We start from the raw sequence: 14,964 nt of genomic DNA, 5'->3' as shown, positions 1-14,964 counted from the left end.
AATCCTCGGGAAGCGAGCCTGAACCAGCGCGAACCTTCACCATCATTAACGTAAAGGTATGTGATTGTGCACTATTCTAAGTTGTTATTTCTCGTGAATTCGATATACAGAAATATTTGATAGCAAAGAAATTTTCGTCTTTAATGTAAATTCATACAGTCCACTTAATATTATTCCATTTCGATTTCTCGATTAAACAATTTACTTGGGCGAAGTTGGGCACTAACAGTAAAGTTAGGGTTTTGGTTAGTTAGAAAATGAATCTCCGCGAAAGCAATAGTGGTGATATTATTATACAAGGGAATATATAAAGTACGAATAGATTCCTACTTTGACGTCACTGACTTTGCATTTGCAGAAAAAATTACTTAAAACAAACAAAAAAATAATGCTTTGACGCCTTGTGAACAAATAATGTAGGTATACGCTGCATTAAATGGGGTCGGGACACAGATGGGATCTCAATCAATATCATGTTAGTGATGACAACACGGCACATCGAAAGCAATTAACGATCTCTTGTGAAGAATTGACAAATATGTCGACTAGTAAACATTACCCTTGTTTCACAAAATAATTGTCATTAAATTTAAGATGGACAATTGTACTAAACTACCTGTCATGTTTATATGAAGTTCTATACAAAACAATTTACGAAATTGTCATCTGTCACCTGTCACTTGACAATTGTCACTCGACATATGTCACTGACAAATGTCGGCATGGTGAAACAAAGGTCTGTCATTTTTTTGACAATTGTCGTACCTGTCAGCTTGGTGAAATAGGGGCCTGGATGATAATGTATGCAAATTACCTTTAACTTGAGCGCTGCCTGCGAGCGCTGTATCAAACTTGTTATTTGTGTGTTTTAAGTTATGTGATGATTTACGTGCGCCGGATTACAGAATAAGAACACAGGGACGAGCGTATTGGCGAATAATACGGGCCCTACACTATCAGGAATAATGACATTACTTTGAAAAATTACATTTTTAGTGATAGTGTAGGGATTGGCATAAAAGAATGACGGTAAGTAATGAAGTTAGTTTTACTGGTCTGTGGTTCTATTCGAACAATGCGAAAACCCATCTGTAGTAACATAGCTGAAACCGCAAAACCTTTTTGTAGATCGTTAGCCTCTAAAGTATACGGATTAAATGCGGATTTTAATGTATCTGCCTCTGCACAAGCTGCAGTGATGGGACTCGGTATGGTCCACTCTGATGGAGCACCAACTGCAGTGTTGGGGCTAGGCATGGAGCACTCTGATGGAACACCAACTGCAGTGATAGGGCTCGGCATGGAGCTCTCTGATGGAACACCCTCTACAGTGATAAAGCTCGGCATAGCGCACTCTGATGGAGCACCAACTGCAGTGATGGGGTTACTTGCGATTGAAATAAGATAAGACTTTGAAGAATAAGTCATATTTTTCAAATAAAATATTGTTACTTAAATAGTCTAAATATTAAGTTTCATTTATAATCATAAAATCATATAAACCTGTGATATGTTATACAGGATTAGCGAAAGAAACAATTGTAAGTATGTGCCGGGCGGCTGGTAACTCTAGTTACCAAAAGCAATTTAGCGAACGTCTCGCTCGGACGTCGTAAGGCATGAGGCACACTAGACGCTTTGCGTGCTCGTGTGGTACATTCATGTTATGTGTTCCTACTAATGTTTCAACTACGAAGATTGTGTTTTGGGGAAACCTGACATTATTTATACATGGTTATTGGTATATCTTTTATTAGTCCATGGTCATATACAGGATGTCCCCAGACTATGTCACATGAAGGAAAAGTACCTTAAATAACGTAGATAAGAATATGACGGTGACTGAAAATAATGTCTGCATACTTTTTCGAATGCTGGACCTATCTGTGCCTAACGCACTCTGTATGCCCCGACCCTAGTCACCAGCGGCGGCCATTTTTTCAACATGGCGGCCAGTCCTACCGGCGCCGGATCACGTGTTGCGGGTGTTTTTATACCGGCTTTGTTTATTTACGTTTAAATTAGTGTAATTCCGTATTTAGCAGTTTTCTTTTGTGTAATATGGTTTTGTTCTAACATTCTGTGATTAATGATGTGAAAAACTTATAGTGAAAATGTGATATTGTGTTGTTTTTGATCGGCAAAAGAACCCGAAACTGCGGTGGTACGTAATACTTTCTTGTTATTTACTTGTAAAATCGTAATGAAAGCGATAATAGCAAACTGTGACTATTCTAATTAAAGATTATTAGTTACTTGTTCTTATTAGAACTATATTTCCTTGGAGGATACAACTAAACGGAGTAGCCATTAACAGGCTTTCCCCTCTGTCGAAAATAGGCGGCCAACGGTCATACACAATGTATGGACTGACGTTTATCTGACATGGCTATTTTTACGTTACGCATACATTTGACGTTCCCCTCCCCCGCAAAAATCGGCAGACTGTTTTGTACAGAAAATTACAGACATGGCGTCTCCGTTTGATTATATCCTCCAAGTATATTTCCGTACTTGAGTCTCTTTAACCATTCAAAAATACATCATGAATCAACGAAACATTTCGATCCGTCCTGCGTATTTCTTGCGTAACGTGTCATAAAATGAAATGATGTTTATTTAAGGATTTTTAATAAACACTTATATGGTATTTGGTACTAAATAAAAGAAGAACTAATCTACTTTTTTTTACGATACTAAAAAATAGGTGTTATCGCTTTAGTTTTTTTTTTAATACATCTCTGCTTGAAGGTTTCGACTTTTTTAGTGTGTCAAGTTAACGCATTTTTTATAATTATTTTTATTTTAATTACCCATACATTAAGCAACGGAATCAGATTCCTTGTTTTATTAACTATTCTGTGTAAAAAAATCATAGCAAATGGTTCATTAGACGCCAATTAATTAATTTTTCAATAAAACACTGCATCGTGCGGACATTGGCTTAAAATCGCGAAGCAATTTACGCTACCATTTTTGAAATCCAAAAGCAACTGAGTGGCTACTCATCAAACTAACCGACATTTGGTCAGAGGTTTGAAAAAAAAAACTAGTGGTTTGAGTTTTAGTGAGTAAACTTTAGTCTATTCTTAGGCGAGATTATGTATTGCGAATTTTGTTATGGTAAAGCGTGACAACTTGACAAGCAACATCAGTCACACTGATGATAGCGTATATTGAAAATAATATTGGATTTTTATGGAAAAGAGGAATTTTCTGGAGTCGTGGAAATCAAGGGGAGAGTCCTCTGCCCAGCAGTGAAACACTCATATAGGCAAAAAAAAAATGGAAAATAGAAAACCTAAGGCTTCATATTTAATTTTTAAAAGACTTTGTACAAACGTATGAATTGTTTGTTGGTGTTACGAAAGTTACTGGAGTCACCCGGTATACAATAAATATGTACAGCTCTTTTGAAAAGCCCTTCTCATTGAAAATTCTGGTAAGAATTTTCCGCAGGCGTGTCACAGGAGTTTAACATAAGATAACATTATCTAGGCCTTACTTGACGTACTGTATGTAGAATGAGCAATGATCGATTTAAATGGTACTTACAGATGTTTCTTGGAAGTAATTCATGTTTACTCCAATTGACAATTAGTGGGAGTCGTTTCCGAATAACTACAAATTGTGCGTACATTTTTATCTTGAAATTTTAGGTCTTCTTAGACGCAACTGACGCAATAATTGTGCATGATACTGCGTTGTAAATACGTAATAGGGGCGCGTTATAGTCCTGTTAAAAAAATTAACATAGCTTTTTATCACAGTAGGTGTACAGTAGGGTTGCCATACGTCCCGGTTCGCCGGGACATGTCCCGGTTTGAAGCACGGTGTCCCGGCGTCCCGGCCGATAAGGAAATTGTCCCGGTTTAAAAATCATATAAATATTTAGTAGGGGGCTGCTAAAAAATATATTTTATGGTACCTACTTTTACCTAATGTCCAATATCAGTTTCTCAGACACACAATCATTAGATGATTATGTACTTACATTATGTTATTTTATAGCTTTTAAAGTCTGTAATGTAGAGCTCGAATTTCAGGCTCCCGAGGGCCTAAAATCTCATCAATGGAACTTCGGCCCTCCGAGTAACTCTTGTACATAACATTTGACGATTGGTTCGTGTTAGAGCTCTGCTTTCTTACAGCTCGACCTTCGGCGTCACTTAATTTTTAACAAATATAAACATTTGTTTCAGAAGCTTGGCATTTGCCTCGCATGAAAGCTCACCGCGCTGGTTATTAAGTACGCTTCCGGCTTATTAAGTAATGTGAAGATTTCTGAGCTCGACCTTCAGCCTCACTTTTTACAAATTTTTGGTTTGTCTTCCAAATCTCCTCTTCTTCAGCTTAGCCTTTGACCTCGCTGCGCCAAGCTCGGCCTGCGGTCTCGCTTTTTAATACAATGGACATTGGTTGGCGTCTATGCTCTAGCTGAGCTTATCCTGAAGTACTTCGACCTCGCATGAAAACTCGCCTCACTGGGGAACTTCGGATTTTTAGGCCCAGCCCGGCCTTTTTAACACACTTTCACAATTTTGTCACAAAAAATTTCGCGCTCGCTGCGCTCGCCTTTTTTTGCTGCTTTTCAGGTTAAGTCTGTACCTTCATGCTAGGTTGACTGGTGAATGAAGTGTCATTTAAACATGGAAAGTCTATATTATTAGGTTAATTTTCGTTTTTTGCTGGTTGATCCTGTGAATCTACATGATAGATTGACTGGTCAATGAATAGTCATTTAAACACATAGAAAATTTATCTCCGAAACTACTGAGCTAAAATTTGAAAAAAAAAAAACACAAAATAGTTCTTTACCTATCGATGACAGGAAAACCTATTAGAAATGTACAGTCAAGCGTGAGTCGGACTTAATTACTTAGTTTTTGATGCTACCCCTACGGGTTTTTTTATATACATTTCACTTACGTTTCGCACGAAAAAATACACTGTTAAAAATTCCTTAGAACCCTTAGAACGCGAGTCCGACTCGCACTTGGCCGGTTTTCTTTAAATGTCCCGGTCTGAGTCCCCACACATATGGCAACCCTAGTGTACAGCTGTACACCGTAACGTGTACACCGTTTATGAGAGCGCAAGTGGCGAGGAAGTTGGGATACACGTTTAAATACTTCTTTTTTAGGGTTCCGTAGCCAAATGGCAAAAAACGGAACCCTTATAGATTCGTCATGTCTGTCTGTCTGTCTGTCTGTCTGTCTGTCCGTCTGTCCGTCTGTCCGTATGTCCGTCTGTCTGTCTGTCCGTCCGTATGTCACAGCCACTTTTCTCCGAAACTATAAGAACTATACTGTTGAAACTTGGTAAGTAGATGTATTCTGTAAACCGCATTAAGATTTTCACACAAAAATAGAAAAAAAAGCAATAAATTTTTGGGGTTCCCCATACTTCGAACTGAAACTCAAAAATTTTTTTTCATCAAACCCATACGTGTGGGGTATCTATGAATAGGTCTTCAAAAATGATATTGAGGTTTCTAATATCATTTTTTTCTAAACTGAATAGTTTGCGCGAGAGACACTTCCAAAGTGGTAAAATGTGTGTCCCCCCCCCGTAACTTCTAAAATAACAGAATGATAAAACTAAAAAAAATATATGATGTACATTACCATGTAAACTTCCACCGAAAATTGGTTTGAACGAGATCTAGTAAGTAGTTTTTTTTTATACGTCATAAATTGCCTAAATACGGAACCCTTCATGGGCGAGTCCGACTCGCACTTGGCCGCTTTTTATAGTATCAATTCCTTATTTGAACTGTTTATGGTTGTTGCAGGCAGAAATGGGTGTTTTTTTATTTATTCTCATTGTTTGCTATTACCTTTTTGATGGAGGTGCTTGTTGCAGAAAAATCATCATTTATATTTAAAGTACCTAGGTATATTATTCTAGTAACAAAATACTTAAAAAATTCTTTATCAAGTAGTTCATACGAGATCTATATTTTATGTTAGAAATTAAGAATGAGTATACATTTCTCGCCTTCAAACATGTGAAATGTAACATACTAATTCTAAACTACATACTTAAGAAAGTGACATACTCCGCCTGAACCAAAATTAATACTAGGTTGCCCAATCGGACTGTAATTTTATTAAAAAATAAAGTACCTAGTTTATACATGTACATATATATATTACATACAGTACACAACTTGCCTTTTGCAGATAGTTGTAGACCTGTCTATGAAAAAGTATTTAATTTGTCGGTGAGGAAACCAAGTAAGTGCCCTACATATTTTAAGGAACGTAAAATATGTATTACTTAATGTAATTTATATTATAATACAAGATATTACACAAACGTAAACTGACGTGCACGTAGATTTGATGTAAAAATCTACTCATAAATTATGTAGATAGTTATAAATTTTTGAAATATTCCTCAGTGCGTCTTCCGTTTCATCGATTTCTATGAATGTTTCAGACGTTGTTCCGCTTTGGCGGATATTAAATCATATATCTCCACCGCTGTAGCCATCTTTAATGGGATAGACATGAAAAAGCGATGACGAAAACAGAAGTCGTTTCAAAGTTACTTGAGTTATCCGACGACGCGCCGTCTATAAAAATTCACTCCATCGCCGCTCGTGGCGCCGCGTCGTTTTCAGTGCAGCATGTGCGCGTCAGCCCATCAGCATCGCCGCAACAGCACAGCGATTCTTTATCGAGGATGTCTGTGAAAAAAATCTAGTTAAACTAATAATGTGATACCAGTGTGGATAGTAAACAATTGTAACCAGCCACAGTAAGTGTAAAACCCGGGCTAAATGCTTAATGCGAATATCCAAATTGAGGAACTCCGTCCGTTTGGTAAGATGCATTGTTGATACCCAGGGGTGACAACAGTAACTAATTATAGCCGCCATATAGGTATAGTACTTTGTATGTAACTCAGATTCTTTTGTTGATGATACCTCTGAAACGCCGAAATGACAGTAGAGTAGTATAAGGGTTAGCAATTGCCGCGGCGATGACACTCGTTTGGGCCAAATGGGTTAGGGATGTAGGGGCGCCATCGAACGTGACACAACGTCACTGATCCTGTGGCAAGGATGCCTATGACACTGAATGTAACAACAGTGCATGTAGATGGATTGCTTGTATAACACTTATAATCTTACCTACAAGAGTTATCCCATGGCGCGGCTACGCGGGTTAGCTACTCCGTCGCCTCGGTGATGGCGCCGATATGCCGCAAACGGGTTTGGGATGTTCGGGCGCCATCGGGAGTGACGCAATATCACGTGGATCCTTTGGCTTGGATATCTGTCAAAGAGGATACGGTTGAGGAGTCGCGATCTTTGTCGAAATATTTTGCCTTATTGCAATATCTTTTTAAGGTTTTATCGTATCGAATTATTATTTTTTAATTATCTAATGTTATTTTGTCAATGCAACTACTTATTAGATTGCATTTGTTTAATGTACCGATTTTTCTCATTATATAGCATATCTCCATCATTTCCAGACCAATTGATTTGAAATACTATATTAATGTGTGTGTTTATTTCAGTTTATATATTAATGTGAACAAAAAAATACTGAAACAAAAAACTGCATAAAAGTATAATTACTAAGTATGTATTTTCGTTTTTTTTTGTGTTATTTTCATTAAATATTTTGATTTGTGAGACGTGAAATTCAAATCCAGCCTCGTCCACAGGATACTTAGTTTTTTTTCAGTAGGTAAGTATTTGAAATTTTTCACATTCAACTTACTGTGCGTTTCTCGTTTTCAAGTTGATATAAAACTCCGTAGTCTCAGGCAACATGAGCATCACAAACGCGATCGCCATGATGGCCCGCGGCCCGATAACGGACCAGAAGGTCCGCGGCGTGGCCGCGCTGGGCAGCGTTATGTCAATAACTGGCTCCATCTTTCTATTATCAGCACAAGTTCTAAACACAGAAAAAAATCAAAATATATAATTATATTATGTTGCTCAGCGCTCAGGAGCGGTGTTCCAGAACCTAAAAATTCAGTTTACGGGTTTGAAGATCGCTCTCGCTGATTGGTGTATGTGAAATGAAGTGAACATCATTTGTGATACGATAGTCGAGGTCGTATCAAAACCAGTTCAAACCCATAACAGGTTGTTTAATCTGAATCGGGCTCCGGGTACAAACATTCAATGAATTTATTTGGCTAGAACTCAGTTATGAGTTGGCTAAGGTGGTTGAGTGGCTCAAGACGGCATCCTAATCGAATGAGTCCTATTTGCGCATTGATTTATTTAGAAAGTTGTTTTCGTAAAAACTGTGCAGTTTATTGGGATTAAGATTTGTAGTTTTTTTATTGTTTATTTCTTTTAAATACCACAATTAATAATGTAGGCCAAAAATTACCACCCTATTAATAATTATTATTTCGTATTTTATTGTTATTCCTATGAAGTGATTTTGAGGTTTGACTAGTGTGTGTTTTTTTAAATTGAATCTTAATAACCTAAACCAAAGTGTTTAAATTAAAATTATTAAGGCTTATTAATCAAACGTGGTCTGATAAAAGCCTTTCAAACCCAAGTACTTACACTTAGACCAAGAAAAGTCTGCAACGATTTTGATAGCATAGATACGTAGTGCAAGTGTTATTTATACGTCATAATTTATAGAAGTTTGACGTTTAAAAAGGTAATCGATTTGCAAATACATATTAGTTCGACGTAAAGTTCTGTAAGCACATAATTTATTAGATATAACGAGGAATAATGCATGGAACGCGTCAAAGATGCTCGCTTCGGCTTGGCTGGGCGGCGCGGCGTCACAATCCGACTAAAGTTCGATACACACGCGACGCTTCGAAACTGGTGTAAAAGTAACGAATAGAAATTGTGTTATTTAACTGATGCTAGCGCGATTTCGAACTGGTTTTGATATGACCTTGACGATTTTCTTAGTGTTTAGCGTGCGTGAAATAGCATGATGAGGTGGTCACCTTTGAGAGCGTCTGCCAAGCACTTCCGGCAAAAAAACGGGCAGACTTCGGTTTTCTGTGTCTACATGTAAATTTCTAACTGCTGCCATAATGCTTCGGTATCAGATGGGTTAAATCAGCCCCCTTTTTTCGCACCGGAAGTGGCCTTCTTTTTCGTACTTTCGGCAGTTCCGCCGTGGCAGACTATCGAATTCGGACTTAGCATTACTTTTATGGGAAACCATTGTGCATGTGCATTTCATCGTGGTATCAAGTCGGGAGTACTAAACACTGCACAATTGCGCAATGCAATTGCCTTCGATTTTCTTGTCGATCAATAAAAGTTTAGTTTTCCAACTTTATTTTCCCTCGCGCATTCAGTGTGTGTCGTACTTAACAGACGCTCCTTATATACAGGGTTTTGTGATAGACAGTAATAAGAGGGTGCCGAGTTGCCGCCTGTTAATAGAAAATAAACCGCACTGCACAGGAAATAAAGTTTATCCTGTTATGTACTCAACAGACTTTAACTTAGTCTTTCCATTAGTTCCGTATTTTGCTTTGCTGGCTTTTAACGTTGTGTACAGTGTAGCTATTCAAATTAGCGGGGTTTTGGTGACAAAGAAATACAGAGCCTAAGGTTTATATGATAGGTTCATTTTTAGTTTTATTGTACATTTTTTTATTTATTCCGAACTTTGTAAATATTTAAAAATTCATCGACAAACTATTTGCTATAATTTAAAACACTCGATAAGCTTAAAAACCTCTTGTCTGTGATACGTAAGAACCAAATATTAGACATATTTTAGCATTTTTTTAGAAAACATTATTTCCGCTGTAGAGCAGCCAAGAGAATACGTTTGTGCCATATCCATTTTTGAGCAAAATCGTTTTTTAATGATTTCTAAAATAACAAAAAATACGCTAATATAATTGACACTAATCGGTTTTTGGAAAAACATATTTTTCAAAAATGTTGTGTCATATCCGCATTTTACTATAGGATAATTACACTCTGTTAACAGAAAATTATCACAAAAGTGTGACATATCCAAAACTTTTGTGTCATATCATACATTGTACGTTTAACATTTACTCATCAAAAACGGATATGGCAATAATAAAAGTGCTTTTATTTCATGATTACCAATATATTCACAATATTTGTATAGTACTATAAATAGTAAACATATGTGCCTAAATGATAAATAAGTTCAATATTTCCTAAATGTGAAACTTTTCGAGAAAAAATTTTTTTTTGCTTCTTTTCACTCTTCTGTAAACCAATGTAAGTGGCGTATGGCACACACGTGAGAATACGTTTGTACCCAGCGATTTGTGACCACCACACACACATGAAAGGTTCAATAAAACATAAATTTACTTAAAATATGTATTTATTTATGAGCTGCATAAGCAGTTAATTTTAATACTATAAAATAACTTAAATAACATCACACATGTGTCACAGAGGAAAAAAAACTAAATATTAAATTTTTGTCTTCATCCTTCAGGTTCGCCTTTATTCATAATCTTTATTTAAATAAACATAATTAAATTAAAAATAAAAACTACCTACATTAATATAAATATTTCAAAAATAAAACACACACGGATACTAAGTCTATATAACAGGTTCACTAAAAATTGCACAGCACTGTATTATTGATTTCACCGAATAACACCATGACCTATAATTTCAGGCAACTTTTATTCAAAATTACACTCTAAGCTGACGTTTCATAAGAGCTTTAGACGCTTGTACTGCGAACGAGACGTTTGCAACAAGTGCCTGTCGTGTCGGTCTGCCGTGAGTTAGCGTTAGCACGCACTGAAGTGAAACAGTGATTCTATTTAACATCACTTCAGAACTCGTTTGGGCCGATATTTTTTGTTTTATTTAAATTAATCTATTTTATTTTAAGGCTTTATTAATTATGGCTTTATTTATTTTTAGATTTAAATTTCATAGGTTAATTTAATTTATTTTTAGATTCGGGGTTTAGTCATACATATTTTAGTTTGGTTAAAATTTTTAATTGTTTATTTATAATGTAAATACCCAAAATGAATTGCTTTATTTTATGTAAAATTTGGTATATATTAAGTTTTTTACATGGTTAGACATAATTTTAAAAACTTTTATTATTCAACAAAATGAGTTACTTGAATAAAATGAGTAAATCCAATGAAAGAAAAATTATCGTAATCGTATAATTATTTCACTTATTTACCATACTGGTCCTATTTATTTTAAGTTTAATTTGATGCGTTTAAAATTAGATTACAACACAAGGTGTAAAGCACACCTTTGCGTATTTTTGTTCTCTAAAACAGAACTTATTTTGAAAAATAAAATAAAAAATCATTTAATTTCATTAATAAACTTTGGTAAATTTAGTAAAAAAATACTGTTGCTCAAATTACGAGTTGAGAAAGGTATGAATTAATACTAAATCATACACTGACTTTTTTAACTGGTAGAAAATGCCTCATGGCATTAAGTTTTCCTTTTGTACATTAAAGTTTTCTTTTGTTCAATAAAGTTTGAATAAATCTTCAAAAAGTTGGCTTATAAAATTTACATACCTGTATCTCTGTTCCATCTCACACTGATTTTATCACCAATTTAGGTGTACTATGTACTTTCAAAAACTTCTAGTTCTGTAGAGCTGGATGGAGGTGCGTTCCAGCTGGCGTCTCGACGCTGAATGAGTGCGGAGCGCTGCACCCGGAGGCTGCGTAACAAGTAGGCGTGGCCCCCGTGGGCGGGGCCACGCACACCACCACACCATCACAACAGACCCATGCAGTCCCAAGAATTGTATTACAGAAGTCCCGCCCAGAAAACAAAACAAATATTTTAAAAAACAGATCTGGGAAATTAATTTGAGATATACTTGGTCAACCAGATCTTGACAGTAGTAAAAAACGGCAAATTTGAAAAATGTAGGCGCGAAGGGATATCGTCCCATAGAAAATTTGAATTTCGCGCCTTTTTTTACTGACAAGATTTGGTTGACCAGCTATAAATATGTTTTTTTTTCAGGAATTGGGTGAATAGTTAAGCCATAATCAGAAATGAAGGAAAAATCATAGACTACAACACATAGACTACGCTTCACTGAAAAAAAGCCAAACTTAATAAGTAATACAAATAACTGAACTTAAAAAATTAAGAAATATTTGGTTAACCGAGCTTTGCTCGGAAAACATATAAAAACTCAAAAATACGCATTTTCCCAGAGATAAGACCTAGCTAGATCGTTTTTCACCCCCGAAAACCCCCATATGCCAAATTTCATCGAAACCGTTAGAGCCGTTTCCGAGATCCCCGAAATATATAAATATATACAAGAATTGCTCGTTTAAAGGTATAAACTAAAATTTGCTCAATATCCTACAACTACAGATAAATAAAGTAAATAAGCTTAGAGTGCTCACCATACATAGCATAGATAAAAACTCATTTATTTAAGCGAGCTTTGCGAAACCTATTTATTTCTAGCGAAAAAACTTATTAATAATACGTTTTGCCATACCTCCCACACTACTTATTATTTATTTAGTACCTAAGGGAAACTGACGTATGTAGTGAGCACTCCAAGATTAATTATTTATCTATGCCACAATTCATTAGTATAAAATAAGTTTTAGCCAAATTTAATTTTTGGTTGGCTTTTATCGTTGACTGTATTTATCTTTCCACAGGCACAGGTCATAAATAATACTAGTACATACCACCCACAGGCAACTTATACTCATCGATTGCGTTGTTTCATCATACAGTTAAATTCCCATGACCCCCTCCTTCTCTATAATCAGATCAGCTCCATGTCTCAGAATAAGTAATAGTATTATCATACAGAACGGCCACGCACCGCCCCGCCCCGACTCGCATTATTACCTCGCCCCGCGACATGAATCTGGCGGACTTCTGGCGTACTCTCAGTAAAGCGACTTACGCACACATACACCAAGACGCGTGTACAGACGTGCCGTGCATACATATAAACGCAAATGATTTTTGATGTACGACGTGTCCGCTCTGTGTCCATGTCATCATATTATACTGTCATCCGATCTACATATGTACTTATGCAAAATTTCAGCTCAATCTTAAATCGGGAAGTTGGCCTTACCATCGGGAACCTGTGTTATTATATTTGCGATCGGTAAGATCCGAAGACGTTTATACACGGTCATTGCCTTTTATTGATTTGTGCAGCAGAGTCAACGACATGACATGACGTTCATAAAATAATACTTGGGGCTTATTTCTAAACTAGCATAACTAAATAAAATCGGTCATTCAATTATATCTAAGTAGTTACAAAATTTCCTTAAGTTAGTTTACACTTAACAAATTAGACAAATTCATATTAATTTGTGGTCTGTCTGATAGATCGCCGAGATCTGACAAAATGGTTTTAATAACTTTTGAACCCATAGATAGGACCAAAAGAATATAACTTAAGAACAGTAGGTAGGTACCTCTACCTACCTACCGTTATTTGTAGCCCAAATAGGTACCTACCTTAAAAAATAGAATGCACGCATCAAATCAATCAAATTGTCAATTAATAATAGTACAATGTGTAGGTATTTAATATCCAGTATTACGCACCGATAACTCCAATAAGATTAATTGTTACATATCAATTTCGGAATGGCATAAAGCCTGCATTTCATTAGGGCACCAAAACAAATGAAAGCGAAGGGCTTGCCGCGTTGCTAGGCGACCCCCGGGCGGCCCGGGAAAGTCTAGCCATCTAGATACCTAGCTGTGCATTTATCTAGGTAGGTTGCATCCTGGTTGTATGTTCCATTTGCTCGGGTGGGGATGAGTTACAAACTTGGACAAACCAGAGTAATATGACCTTAAGTTCCAAAACAAATCTATGTAATCAGAGAGCGTTTTATACTGGATCCGTTTAGGCTTGGACTCTCGTAGTGATTCCGTAGCTATTCACAAGGTTATCACTTATCAGTTTAACTTTTATTTGATACGAATTTTGAGGTGAAGTCGTACAAAGGATAAGTTTACTGACGAGTGAAACTTTTGGTAAAATATGGCTGTATGTACCTACCTACCCTATTATATAAGTTATGTAACATGTTCTTCAATTCTGAAACGACTTATACGGTTGTTTTAATCCTTTTAGAACAGAGGATTTACACTTACAGCAAGTACCTTCCTGTGCTAAATGATAGGGATGAAGTTCATACTTTTATGTGACTATCATGTACTATGGAGATGCAATTTTTCTAGCTTATTTATATAATGGACACCCGAACTTTATGGCACCTATGGATAATTTAGTTATGTTATGAATTTTTTTTATATAATCAACTAATCATTATTATATATGAAGACACTATGTTATTCCCATTTACCTTGAAAAAACAAGGTGTCTTTCTCGTAGTAATTCTATGGGACGCAAGTGGGCAGGGTTGAAGTTTCAGAAACGACCTCGGAAATTAATAATCAGAGAAGTAGACGTATGAGGGTAGATATGCGTTGTTAATAAAATAAAGCAAAATTGAGTTTAACAGCAGTTTCCGAAAAAGGGCCTTCAATCACCGGGGATGTAACTAATACCCAGAATAGCTGCGAATATTGTGTGTTGCACGAGTCCTCGCTCGCTTCCGGGAAGCCTGCCCGGGCCTTGAAAGCTAACAACTATGACTATGTATAGGCGATGTGATGTAAGTACATACATGTAGTTATTTGGTATAGGTATTACATTTCAGTTACAAAGACAACGTACACATATCATTGTTCCTTTCCTTAAAAAGGGTATGTATGTTTTTGAGGAAAAGCAGAGATTTGATGTAACAACAGAAACAAAATGAAAACCTGTTGAACCTTTGCTTTAAGCGACATCTAGTGTGGAATAGCAGTTTTCTTCTAAATTCGTTTTGAGTGCTGCCATCTATTGACAAGTAGTTAAAGCAATTTTGGTAGAAGCATCATATGGTGAATTTATAATTTAGTTTATGATTCATAGATGGCGGCACTAATTT

General features: G+C 36.2%; 1 protein-coding gene across 1 annotated transcript in view; it reads left to right on the top strand.

Moving 5' to 3' along the window:
• The window catches only part of LOC134653104 (G-protein coupled receptor Mth2-like), a 222,907-nt gene that overhangs the window by 36,311 nt on the left and 171,632 nt on the right, over nucleotides 1-14,964 (top strand). The gene's annotated exons all lie outside the window — the stretch shown is intronic.

Source organism: Cydia amplana, chromosome 12 (genome assembly GCF_948474715.1).
Source record: "Cydia amplana chromosome 12, ilCydAmpl1.1, whole genome shotgun sequence".
Lineage (NCBI taxonomy): Eukaryota > Metazoa > Arthropoda > Insecta > Lepidoptera > Tortricidae > Cydia > Cydia amplana.
The sequence above is the reverse complement of the archived record's forward strand: the minus strand, read 5'-3'. Positions and strand labels throughout refer to the sequence as shown.